The sequence below is a fragment of the Zingiber officinale genome, chromosome 3A, assembly GCF_018446385.1.
Source record: "Zingiber officinale cultivar Zhangliang chromosome 3A, Zo_v1.1, whole genome shotgun sequence".
In the NCBI taxonomy this organism is placed as follows: domain Eukaryota; kingdom Viridiplantae; phylum Streptophyta; class Magnoliopsida; order Zingiberales; family Zingiberaceae; genus Zingiber; species Zingiber officinale.
The window spans coordinates 30,890,895-30,905,147 of NC_055990.1; positions in this window are offsets into that span (position 1 = coordinate 30,890,895).

A 14,253-nucleotide genomic window follows, 5' to 3' on the forward strand; every position below is an offset into this window, starting at 1 on the left:
GAACTACCTTGTACATGATCTGGACCAAGTCGTCATTATTTTTGCCATGAAGATTTGGCGATATTATTTATATGACGTTACATTTGAGATTCTCACTGACCATAAGAGTCTCAAATATCTGTTTACTTGGAAGGAACTTAATCTCCGACGGAGGAGATGGATGGAGTTCCTGAAGGATTATGATTGTACCATTAGCTATCACCCGGGGAGAGCTAATGTGGTTGCCGATGCGCTTAGCAGGAAGTCCGGAGGGACTTTAGCTTGCCACCGAATTGTGGTCACAGACTTGATTTAAGGTTCCTCCGATTTGGGCCTTGAGGGGTAAGGACAGACAGAGCAGGGTACTCTGGTTACCATGGGTGCTCAGTCGTTGATCAGGACGAGGATACGAGAGCCCTAGGCTGCTGATCAGTATTTACAATTTATTTGCAGCCAGATAGCTTCCGGGCAGCAGACCGAGTTCACACGAGACGAGGAGAGTGTTATTCACTTCCGAGGCAGATTATGCGTACTTCAGTCTTATCCGGTCTTACAGGAGCTACTTCAGGAGGCTCATCGCTCTCGATTTGCGATCCATCCAGGCGGGACCCGTATGTATCGAGACTTGAAGCGTTCCTACTGGTGGAACGACATGAGGAAAGACGTTGCGGATTTCGTAGCTAGATGTCTTGTCTGTCAGCAGGTGAAGGCTGAACACCAGAGACCTGCAGGGTTACTTCAGCGGATTCCTATTCCTGAGTGGAAGTGGGATCACATTACCATGGACTTGTGGTAGGGTTGCCGAGGACACGACGAGGCCATGATGCGATTTGGGTAATCGTTGATTGATTAACCAAATCTGCACACTCGTTAGCGATCCGGAAGACTGATTTCCTGGATCGATTGGTAGATCTGTTTTACCGGGAGATCATCAGATCATGTGGTGTCCCGTTGACTATTATTTCGGATAGAGGCCCACGGTTCACGTCTTGTTTTTGACAGAGTCTGCAGCAGGCCTTGGGCACGCAGCTCTGTTTCAGTACAACTTTCCATCCGCAGACAGATGGACAGTCAGAGCGGACCATTCAGACTTTAGAGGATCTGCTGAGGTCATGTGTTATGGATTTCGGAGGCAGTTGGGAGGACCACTTGCCGTTGGTAGAGTTTACCTACAACAACAGCTTTCATTCGGCTATCCAGATGGCACCGTTTGAGACGTTGTATGGTAGACCTTGTCGGGCACCCGTCCTCTGGGATGAGGTTGGAGAGGCCCAGTTGTTGGGACCTCATAAAGTTCAGCAGGATGCAGAGTTGGTCCGTACTATCAGACGGAGGATGTCAGAGGCGTAGGATAGCTAGAAGAGTTATGCTGATCGGAGACGTAGACCACTAGAGTTCTCAGTTGGCGACCATGTATTTCTGCGAGTTTCACCCACGAAAGGGGTGAAGAGATTTGGCCTCAGAGGTAAGCTAGCTCCGCGGTACATTGACCCTTTCGAGATCTTGGAGAGGATCGGAGTAGTAGCTTACCGACTGGCACTACCACCGTCCCTGTCAGGCGCTCACGATGTATTTCACGTATCGATGCTGAGGAGATACATGCCCGACCCGACGCATGTGCTGGCAGATATTCCAGTTCCAGTTCAGCCTGACATTACTTATGAGGAGGTTCCGGTACGGATTCTCGACCGGAAAGAGCGTCAGTTGCGGAACAAGACTATCCTGCTGGTTAAAGTGGGATGACAACATCATTCGGACGAGGAAGCTACTTGGGAGCTCGAGGATACGATCCGAGCTCGATATCCCCATCTTTTCACTTGAGGTATGTGATTTATTTACCGTTCAGCATTTATACTCTATATCTGTTGTTAGTACTTGCTGATGGTAGATAACGAAATTTGGGGACCAAATTTTTATAAGTGGGGGAGAATGTAAAATACCGGAAATAGGCGAATATGAATAAGGGAATTTTTCAGAATTTTCGGGAATTTTTCGGAGCTCATACAGACGAGTTAACGGGGATAAAAACGGAGTCCGGAAAAGCCTGTTTAGGCTACCCCGTTTAAGCGAGGAAATGTTTATATTTACATTTCCTTTTCTTTTATTTCTTTTTATTTTCTTTATTACCTCGCCGAATTCCCTCATCCTCGCCGAGACCCCCCGCGTGCCTCTCTTCCCTTCTCCTCTCGCGCCGACGCCAAGCCTTTCTCCGGATCCTTGCCCTAACCGTCGGCCCGGCGGTTTCTTCCTCGCCGCCCACCCACTTCTTCTTCATCTCCTTCATTTTCTTCCTCCTGAGCCGCACCCCTTGGTGCCCTAGCCGAGCACACCGACGCCACTGTCGATCCACCGCAAGCGCGTCTGTTCCCCAGTGCCGGCGCCATTGTCGACCACCCGGAGCCCTAGCCTTTGCCGTGGAGTTCCTAGCGCTGGCCACTAGTGCCCTAGCCGTGCCGCTGTCGCACGGAGGTGCCGCTGGCATTCTCTGTGCCCTAGCCAGCCCGATCACCACAGCCGACGCTGGCAGACGAGAGTAACGCCGAGCCCTTGCCTCGCCGATCTCCTCACGTGAGCCACCACCACCGCTCCTCCCCGCTGCACATTGCGAGGCCGACTCCTCTGTGCCCTGTTAGGACCAAAAGTAGCTAGAGGGGGGGGGGGGTGAATAGCTCGTCGCGTTTGCTCGGTGCTCGGCGTTGCTTGGCGTTGCTTGTTTCTTCAAGAATATGCAGCGGAAATACAAAGAAACAATCACACAACGCTAACACGGTTGGTTTACTTGGTATCCACCTCACAAGAGGTGACTAATCCAAGGATCCACACCAACACACACACCCTCCACTAAATAAAACTCTCCTTTATGGTAACCACCAAGGGCGGAGAAGCCCTACAAGACTCAATACAAGAAGAGAGGGAAAGGATACAAGAGATACAAGCTTACAAGCTTACAATAAGTATAAACCCTAACCCTAGCTTCTCTTCTTGGCTTTGATCCGCCTCTTGACTTGGAAAACTTCCAAGATCCTTCAAGAACTGGCGATCTGAGCTTTGTGAGTGCTGTGGAGGAGCTGGCGAGAAATCTGGAGTGAATCGGAGAAGAGATGGAAATGAACGCTGCGGCCTTTATCGACACCAACGGTGGATCCCGATCGATTCGAATATTCCCAATCGATCGGGAGGCTTTGATTGATCCATCGATCGATCCAGATGTTCGATCGACGCGCTGGATCGATCCACGGATCGATCCGGCGCTTATCGGCGGGACGGCCCCAATCGATCTACCGATCGATTGACATCCGGATCGATCCACGGATCGATCCGGAGGCTCTCTGTAGGGGCTCGGATCGATCCACCGATCGATCAGCTCCTGAATCGATCCATCGATCGATCCAACACTTGGTTTTGCCCAAAACCAAGTTCCAAGCCTCTCAAACCAACATCCGGTCAACCTTGACCTGTTGGTACATCATGCCTAGCATCCGGTCACCTTTGACCGCTAGGACTTCCCACCAAGTGTCCGGTCAATCCCTTTGACCCACTTAGACTTTTCTATTCATGCCAAGTATCCGGTCACTCCTTTGACCTACTTGACTCATCAGATGTTTGGTCAACCCTTCGACCTATCTCAGATTTCCTTGTGCCAAGTATCCAACAATCCTTCGACCTACTTGGACTTCCCAACACCGATGTCCGATCATCCTTGATCCATCTGGATTTTCCTAGCTTCACTCACGGGACTTTCACCCAGCTTCACTCACTAGGGTTTTCCATCCGCCTAGCTTCACTCACTAGGGCTTTCACCTTCACTCACCGGGACTTTCACCTAGCTTCACTCACTAGGATTTTCCTTCCGCCTGGCTTCACTGGGACTTTCACCTAGCTTCACTCACTAGGGTTTTCACCTGGTTTCACTCACCAGGACTTTCCTGTCAAGTATCCGGTCAACCTTGACCTACTTGACTCTTCTTCAATCAATTTCTTATTGTCAAACATCTAAACTTAAACCAAGACTCAGCTTGGTCACCCAGGTCAACCTTGACCTGAGGGATGTTGCACCAACAATCTCCCCCTTTTTGATATTTGACAATACCACAATAACACTTACAATACCACATGTAAGTTAGGCTAATCCTATAGCCTCAATCTTCATGCCACTAGGTAATGAACATATAAATTAAGCTCTTCATTCTCCCCCTACGAGGGCACACTCCCTCTAGGTAATGAAAGCCTAACTTACACTCATTCATAGGTCCTTTCATTCTCCCCCTATTGGCACACATCAACCCATCTTTGGGCACACATCAACCCATGCCCCAATTTTGGGTACACATCAACAAATCCATTTGTTGACGACTCTCCCCCTGAAGAGTTACTCATCATTGTTCACAACATCACTCGTTGTGATCAACACGATAAAGGAGGTCTCATACCCTTCATTTATCCTTAACTTCTCCCTCAATGTAGACAAATACCCAACCTTGAGCATTATCTAACCACCTGAGTTTCCACTTGAAATAATGAGGATATCCACTCCCCATTTCAAGTTCAAAAGCTCATACATGAGCATTTTCTTTACAGAAGGTTAACCACCTTCCAAGGTTCATGAAAAGTAATTTTTCATGTCTTTAAAGAGTCCCTCCCCCTAAAGACATGGTGGTAACTTCTATCATTGCACCAACAATGACTTGGAATTCCTAAACCTTTAGGAAACCCAAATTTTAGAAGTTTTGAGGTTTAAATGTTCAATATTTGAAACAACCTCAACCTAAACTTCTACTTAGTCTTCGTTAACCAATCCATCCTTGTTTTCAACATGAAAACACCCTTTGTATGTATACAAATGTATTTTAGGGGTTTGGAATGGTTACATTGACTAAAATATGTTTAGAGTGCTGAAATCAGACCTTCCCAGCCAAAATCAGCGTCCTGGATCGATTGGAGTTGGGTTCCAATCGATTCAACCTATTTGAATCGATCCACTGATCGATTCAAGATGTGTGGATCGATCGGCTGATCGATCCAGCGAGCTTCTGCTCGCGAGAATGGCCTTCTGAATCGATCCACTGATCGATTCAGGCACTCCAATCGATCCATGGATCGATTGGAGCTCTGATAGCTGCTGAAATTCAAAATCAGCCAACTTCAGAAATCCCTAGAAAATTCTACAAAAATCCAAAAATCATGAAATTTCGTGTAGACATTATTTAGGGCATACTTTATCATGGAAAAATAGTTTTCTATGAAAATATATCATATCTTCAAAGATTGACACAAGCTTGAAAACTTGCTAAAACTTTAACATTTTCTTCAAGTTTGTGTCTAACTATTCAATGGTGATTACTATCAAAAGATAGCCTTCACCAAGGTTTTCCAAAAGTCTTTTAAAATAATTTTCAAAACCAATATCCCATCACATTCCTTGGGCTTAATGCACATGACTTGTACATTAGCTTTCCCAATGATGGGAAAACACATAACTATGTGTTTTGATGAACCTAAAAACTCAAAAGAATGCACTAAATCAACATCTTGAGCTTTGTTCATCATCCTAACATCTCACTTGTATCTAATGTGCACTAAAACACATACAAGTCACCTTATAGTCTTTGTGAGATGTAGATTTTGGTTTTGCCCTAATCTAGGGATCATGCATATCTATCTAGGCATTTTAGAGATATTAGACATCCACCTAGGATGTCACTTGTTAATAAGTATTGTTAAATGCCATTTGTCCTTAATTACAAGGAGTTAAACTAATGCATGATAATGTTATGGCATACATCATAATAAAATAACTTTCAAAAGAAAGATTCCTATAACTACATGATGTATGAATGTCATGACATGGTATTTTTGGATTTTTCATAATACAACATGAATGCAAAACTAGACATGATGTCATGGCATATGATGGGCAAACAATCATGGCAAGATTTAGCATAAATAAAATATACCTAGATTAACTATCTAAGTATCCTTAAAGTCTTAGCTAAACTTACAACTTAAACCTAGATTGCCCTAAAGTGCTACAAGAGAATGCCAAAGCCTAAATTTGCATTTCTAATTTCCTTGATTTAATGTATGCCAATTGAAAATAAACATGTCCTCAAATGTTGGCATATTTCATTTTTCCACAAGAGTATCACTTTTAAATTGAGGCCCGGATTGCCTTAAATTGCCTGAGAACATACCAAAATCCCAACTTGATAGTTCTTAAAGTTTTCCCAATTTGTGCCATTTTAGATTAAAATCAATTCTTCCACCATTAGGCACATTTTACTCTTTCAAGGAGTAAACAAAAATCCACTTCATTTTCAAAGGTTAACAAAAACCTTGAAAATGCTCCTTGAGTGTCAATTTCCTCAAAGTCAGGTTAACTACCCTTCTAATCGGAGTTGACACTCTCTAACCCATCTATGGGGTAGAGAAGATGCTCCTAGGAACCCAACACCTATTGGTGCTCCTTGGATGCTCTAGGTACTCACTAGGGATAACTACCCTAGATACCTCCCTAGTGACCTTGTTGGGCTTCTTAGAAGCCTTGGTCACAGTTTCTAGGTCAACTCTAGGGATAACCTCCCTTGTGACCTTGTTTGTGACTTTCTTAGACTTCTTAGAAGTCTTAGTCACATTTATTGCAAAAATACTCTTAGGGATGACTTCCCTAGTATTTTTGGCTTGACCACTAGACCTAGGGTTTGTTCCATAACTATATGGAACTCTATGGTAAGAGGGCACATCCTTCTTAGCCTTTGGTTTGTATCCTAAACCTCTATGGCCATTGGATGGCTTTTGTACCCCTAAACCTAGGTTATGCTCATTTTGCCCTAATAGGATATTTTCCATCCTTTTTAGGGTCTTTTCCATTTTATCAAGTCTTGACCTCAAGACTTGATTTTCTATCACTAAGTCCTTAGTTTTAGATTTTTCATTTGATTCATGAGCATATTTGTTTTTGGGCTTGTATCTAAAATCTTTAGAGTTATTGCCCAAGTTTCTATCTACCTTCCTAACCTTAGGTTGGGTAGTTTTGGCATGTAGGGCCACATGTTTTTCCTTAAAGCCCTCATGCTTTCTATTCTTATGGTAAATTGCATTAAAATGATAAAAGTTAGAACTATCATGCTTTTCACCATAATGTAAGGGGGTAGGCTCAATAAATGTTATCTTCTTCTTTATCTTGGAGGCTCCCCCTTGACGAATGCCTCCTTGAGCCTTGACCATCTTATTCCCCTTGGGGCATTGACTTCGGTAATGCCCTTTTTGATTGCAAGAGAAGCACACAATGTGCTCCTTGCTCTTCTTTGTTCCGGGGATGGTCTCCTTGGGCTTCGCCTTGCCCTTTTGTGCCACTTGGCCCTTCTTCTTGACCAATTTAGGGCACTTGCTCTTGTAGTGCCCATGTTCCCTACACTCAAAGCATATAATATGTTTTTTATTTTTAATTGAAATATTTATACCTTTGCTTGTAGGGGTGGCATCTTTCCCTTTGGATCCGGAGGTAGAAGCTTCCTCTTGATCCGATCTTGATTCTCCTCCATTTGATTTTTCTTGACTCGTGGAGGTAGAAGCTTCTTCAATCTCTTCATCTCTTGACCCGGATGTAGAAGATTCTCCTTCTTCTTGATCCGGCGTCACCAAGGATTGCTCCCCCTCAATCCTAGAGGTGGAGGCTTCATCATCTTGAATATGAAACAAGGAGTATGCTCCCTCCTTGTTCCCTTCGTTGCATTCCCTTGAGGATGAAGCTTCTTGGATTTCTTCTTCTTCGGAGGTTGAGCATCTCTCAACCTTGGAGTCCTCCTCTTGATCTTGCTCCAAAGAGTCACCCTCTCCGGATTCTTCTTGCTCTTGTACAGTGGAGGGGATCTCTTCATGAAGCTTGGCCAATTTGCTCCATAATTCCTTTGCATCTTCAAATTCTCCAATTTTGCAAAGAATGGTGCTTGGCAATAAATTGACCAAAAGCTTGGTCACTTTGTCATTTGCCTCGCACCTTTGGACTTGCTCCGGGCTCCATTTGCTTTTCTTTAGAACTTTGCCCTTTGAATTTCTTGGAGCTTTGAAGCCTTCCATTAGAGCAAACCATTGCTCTATCTCCATCATAAGAAAATTTTCAATTCTTGATTTCCAAGAATCAAAACTCGTGGAAGTGTATGGTGGAGCCACCCTTGTGTCAAATCCAAGTCCATCTTGGAATTGCATCTTAAAGTTGAGCTTTTTGATATCTTTGACTTTGACAATTTTGCTTCAACTTCTTCACCCTCTAGCTTTTCTTGTTATGCTTGACCGTTCCGGCGATGATTCCGGTGAAGAGAGGCCTCGCTCTGATACCACTTGTTAGGACCAAAAGTAGCTAGAGAGGGGGGGGGGGGGTGAATAGCTCGTCGCGTTTGCTCGGTGCTCGGCGTTGCTTGTTTCTTCAAGAATATGCAGCGGAAATACAAAGAAACAATCACACAACGCTAACACGGTTGGTTTACTTGGTATCCACCTCACAAGAGGTGACTAATCCAAGGATCCACACCAACACACACACCCTCCACTAAATAAAACTCTCCTTTATGGTAACCACCAAGGGCGGAGAAGCCCTACAAGACTCAATACAAGAAGAGAGGGAAAGGATACAAGAGATACAAGCTTACAAGCTTACAATGAGTATAAACCCTAACCCTAGCTTCTCTTCTTGGCTTTGATCCACCTCTTGACTTGGAAAACTTCCAAGATCCTTCAAGAACTGGCGATCTGAGCTTGTGAGAGAGAGCTGGCGAGAAACTGGAGTGAATCGGAGAAGAGATGCAGAAGGAATAACGCCTGCGGCCTTTATCAACACCAGCGGTCGGATCCCGATCGATTCGAATATTCCCAATCGATCGGAGGCTTTGATCGATCCACCGATCGATCCGCATGGTTTGAAACGAACGCTGGATCGATCCTGGATTGATCCGGATTTATCGATAAGCGGCCGCGTCCCAATCGATCCACGATCGATTGAACATCTGATCGATCCACGGATCGATCCGCAGGCTCTCTATTCGCTAGAAGCCCGGATCGATCCACGATCGATCAGCCTCTGAATCGATCCACGATCGATCCAACACTTGGTTTTGCCCAAAACCAAGTTCCAAGCCTCTCAAACCAACATCCGTCAACCTTGACCTGTTGGTACATCATGCCTAGCATCCGTCACCCTTGACCCGCTAGGACTTCCCACCAAGTGTCCGGTCAACCTTTGACCCACTTAGACTTTTCTATTCATGCCAAGTATCCGGTCACCCTTTGACCTACTTGGACTTCCATCGATGTCCGGTCACCCTTGACCTATCTGTATTTCCTTGTGCCAAGTATCCAGTCAATCCTTTGACCTACTTGGACTTCCCAACACCAGATGTCCGATCATCCTTGATCCATCTGGATTTTCCCTTGCCTGGCTTCACTCACCAGGACTTTCACCTAGCTTCACTCACTAGGGTTTTCCATCTGCCTAGCTTCACTCACTAGGGCTTTCACCTGGCTTCACTCACCAGGACTTTCACCTAGCTTCACTCACTAGGATTTTCCTTCTGCCTGGCTTCACTCACCAGGACTTTCACCTAGCTTCACTCACTAGGGTTTTCACCTGGTTTCACTCACCAGGACTTTCCTGTCAAGTATCCGGTCAACCTTGACCTACTTGACTCTTCTTCAATCAATTTCTTATTGTCAAACATCTAAACTTAAACCAAGACTCAGCTTGGTCACCCAGGTCAACCTTGACCTGAGGGATGTTGCACCAACATGCCCTTCTTCCTCTCTGCCGCGTTTCGGCACAGCGCCGACGCCGACCATCTCGCCAGTGTTCCCGTGTCCTAGCAGCGATCCTCAAGGTAAGCAGGGACGAGAAATTTCTGGATTTCAATAATTTTGATTGATTGGGTATGTATGGTTGAGATCAGTGAGGTGAGTTTTGGTTACTATGAAGTTCTGTGGTGTTCTTGGTCTCACCTTGATCCGAATGGTAGGGAAGAATTCAGCAGAGAGGAGGTTCTGTGCCATTCTGTTGAGATCTGTGGATTTGCTTGGTTCCAGCATCAACAGTAGGTTGTTTGCTGTGGAAAGTTGCTGTTGTCGATCACCACTTCCTCCTTGATCCGGTTGATTTGAGGTAAGGTTTATGGTTTTGATCTTTGTGTTAGATTATTGCTAGTTGTGTTAGCAATAATTATTGATTTAGGTTTAGAAGTTGTATAACGGTGTAGTTGGGGTTAATGAAACTAACCCTAATGGGTCAGTGGATTAGAAATTAGTTTAGCTATTTGTTTATAATTAAATTAGCTAAACTGTGCGATTTAACACAGGACTTTGACGCGAGACGAGTATCTCGGAGTCAGATTGGACCTTTCTATTTTCGGAGGCGGGTACTTTTGACTTATTGTCTTTGATATGCTTAGTAATGAAATTAATAATTTGCATTAATTGTGTTTTCTTATTTGTTTCGGTTAATCACTGCCCGATACATGTTGCCTGCTTGATTGATTGTTTGTTTGCATCACGTATTGATACCTATCTGATTTCACATGCTCATGGGTAGTGATATAACCATGTTTTACCATGTCAGGACCTAGGTTTGATACCTTATTTGATCAGTATACCTTGATATGATTTATTTACTTTAGTGCACATTATTATATGCCTAGAGATTGGTTTAGTATATTACCATGCTTAGTGACATGCACCATTTGCATGATCGGATGCTGTGCGATACATTGCTCCATTATTGTTGAGCACATTGCCAGTTTCATCACTGTTCGGTGCTCCGTTGTGACGCTCATGGGTAGCGTGACACAGCGTGGTAGCACGTCAGTTTGGCTCTTCCGGTGCTCCGTTAGTCCGCTCATGGGTAGTGTGACGCAGCGTGTAGCATGTTAGAGATCCCTCCCCGTCATAGTGTACCGGGAGATGAGAGCATTGCGCTCCCCCATTTATGATTTGGGGTAGGAGTATGTGTGTACTCCGACAGCATCCCGTCCCCTCGGTCACTCATCAGGGGTAGTGATGCAGAGTGCACGGTTGTCACAGCTCTACCCACTCGGCCCCACTTTTGTTATGAGTTGGCTGACTGGCGTCAGGGGTGACCATGACATTGGCATCATATGCATGATGCATTTATTGTTTGTGATTGTGTTTGCTGCATTTATATGCTGCATATTGTTTGGATACCTATGTTTGACATGCATACAGGTCTTCTATACCTTTCAGACTGTTTGTCCTTTTTACCGGGTCCTGGTTAGTACAGTTTCTCTCCTGTTTACTTCGATTTGCATTTATCTTTATTTTATCAGGAGACTGTACGCATGATTAGTGCTAGGTGTTATTTCTTTACTTTGCATATCAATTGTACCTGCTGAGTGTTGGACTCACCCCACCTCCATTGTTGTTATTTTCAGGTTGATGCTGTCAGGAGGGAGTTCCAGTCGCTAGTCCTCACTGCACGTAGTGCTAGATCCCTGCAGACCTCGATGTTTTATCTATCATTTAGTTTTGTTTTTATTTTGATTATGTGTGGACTTTGTTATTTGGATACTTGGACATTGTATGTTTTTTTTGCGATGTTGATGGATGTTCTATTCGATATGTTTTTACTACATGCCTGCCTGGACGGCAGAAGAGGTGAGTTTGTCGGATTTGTGTTTTACGGGTGTAGTTGAGTAGGGTGGTTTTCGAGTCAGAGTATTACTGTTTTGTTTGATTATATATAACTGCGTGGATGTTTGTGTGATTGTTTATTTACTGTTATTATTCCAGCCGCATGTGGCTGAGGTATTTGAGATGTAGAAAGTTTCAGATTGTCCGCTGTACAGGGGAGATGCTGCCGAAATTTCTTCGGACAGGGACTCCTCCGGGGTGTGACAATCAATCTCCTTCAGGCGGAGAAGCCTCGTACAGCAATGTAGTGCAGAAAACAGAAGCTAAATTAGAACAGAAGCGCACAAGTGTTTGGAATTACAATTCAGAGTTCATTGAAAAGCTTCTGGACCAAGGCTATATTTATAGCCTTGGTCGGGGCGCCTGGAAGGGTTCCGGGCGCCTGGAAGGGTTCCGGGTGCCCTGGGGGTATAAAACTTTATCCCCCAACGTCCAGAACGCGAAAGACGCGTTCTGGTCAACTTTACTGGTCTGGGCGCTCGGAAGGGTTCCGGGCGCCCCGGAGGGCTCCGGGCGCCCCGGATCCCAAAGTCAACAGGAGTTGACTTTTTCATCTGGGACCTCTTCTCCGTTTCAGTCCCGCCTCGGTCCGGGTCTTCAGTGTTGGGACTGAAAAGTAGATAGAGGGGGAGGGGGGTGAATAGCTCGTCGCGTGCTCGTGGTCGGCGTTGCTTGTTTCTTCAAAGATGTGTAGCGGAAATATACAGGAAACAAACTCACACAACGCTAACAAGGATGGTTTACTTGGTATCCACCTCACAAGAGGTGACTAGTCCAAGGATCCACACCTACTCACGCACCCTCCACTATGAATAACACTCCTTTATAGTAACTACCAAAGGCGGAGAAGCTCTACAACACTCTCAATAAAAGAAGAAGAAAGGGAAATACAAGATAAGCAAAAGCTTACAAGATGTACAATGAAAACCCTAACCCTAACTTCTTCTTCTTGTTTTTTGATCCGCCTCTTAACTTGGAAGAGCCTCCAAGAATCTTCAAGAACTGGCGATCTGGAGCTTGGAGAGAGCTATGGAGGTGCTGGAGAGTATCAGGAGTGAACAGTGCAAGCAATACTGAAGGAAACGCTCGCCTGCAGCTAAATACGACGCCAACGGTCGGATTCCGATCGATTGGATTGCTCCCAATCGATCGGGGAGGCTTTGGATCAATCAATCGATCGATCCAGAGTGCCTCTGTGCTCTCTGGAATAGCCTGGATCGATCGGCTGATCGATCCAGGGCTTATCACGCACAAACAGCAGCTCCCAATCGATCCACTGATCGATTGGGACCTCTGGATCGATCCATGGATCGATCAAAAGGGGTTCTATTCGTGGGGACTCACCTGATTGATCAGCTGATCGATTGGGCATGATCCAATCGATCGGCTGATCGATCCAGATCTGCTGCATCAATCAGCTGATCAATCCAGATCTTGGTTTTTGCCCAAAAGCAAGTCCAAAGCCCCCTAAACCAACATCCAGTCAACCATGACTTGTTGGTACATAAAACCTAGCATCCGGTCACCCTTGGCTGGCTAGGACTCTCTCACCAAGTGTCTGGTCAATCCCTTTGACCCACTTGGACTTTTCTCCTCTTGCCAAGTATCCGATCAATTCCTTTGACCTACTTGGACTTTCACCAGATGTCTGGTCAACCTTGACCCATCTGGATTGCCCCGTGCCTGGCTTCACTCACCAGGACTTCCCTTCTACCTAGCTTCACTCACTAGGATTTCTCTTCTGCCTGGCTTCACCCACCAAGACTTTCACCTAGCTTCACTCACTAGGATTTCCTTCTGCCTGGCTTCACTCACCAGGACTTTCACCTAGCTTCACTCACTAAGATTTCTCTTCTGCCTGGCTTCACTCACCATGGCTTTCACCTAGTTTCACTCACTAGGATTTCCTTCTTCCTGGCTTTACTCACCAGGACTTTCAGTCAAGTATCTAGCCAACCTTCACCTACTTGACTCTCCTTCACAATCTCCCCACATGAACAATTGCACCTGCAATGTTCATGTGTTGTCTACAAGAATTGTCAAACATCGAAACCAAATCATGACCAAATCATCAAGACTCGAGCTTGAGTCACTTCAAGCCCAGTCAAACAGGTCAACCTTGACCTAGGGAATATTGCACAAACAATCTCTCCCTTTTTGATGTTTGACAATACCACTTGTTATGTTAGGAAATTAGGCTAATCCCATGGCCTCAACTCCCTTCATGTCAATATCTGAATGATGGTTCCCTCCATTTTTCTCCTTTTCTAGAGGGCAAACTCCCCCTTTAGGTACTGAAGGCCTAACTTAACCATGCATTCTCCCCCTATTGGCACACATCATAAACATGCCCCCATCTTTGGGCACACATCAACCGCAACCTCTCCCCCTGAAGAGTTGCTTATCATTGTTCACAACTTCACTCGCTGTGACCAACACGATAATAAAGATCTCATACCCTTCATTATCATCAATGCTCACCCTTGAGCATTAACTACTTGAATAACCCAAATGAAGGTCTCATACCCTTCATTTTTTATCAAATGCTCATCCATGAGCAAACTCCACTTAAACAATGAGGATATCCAC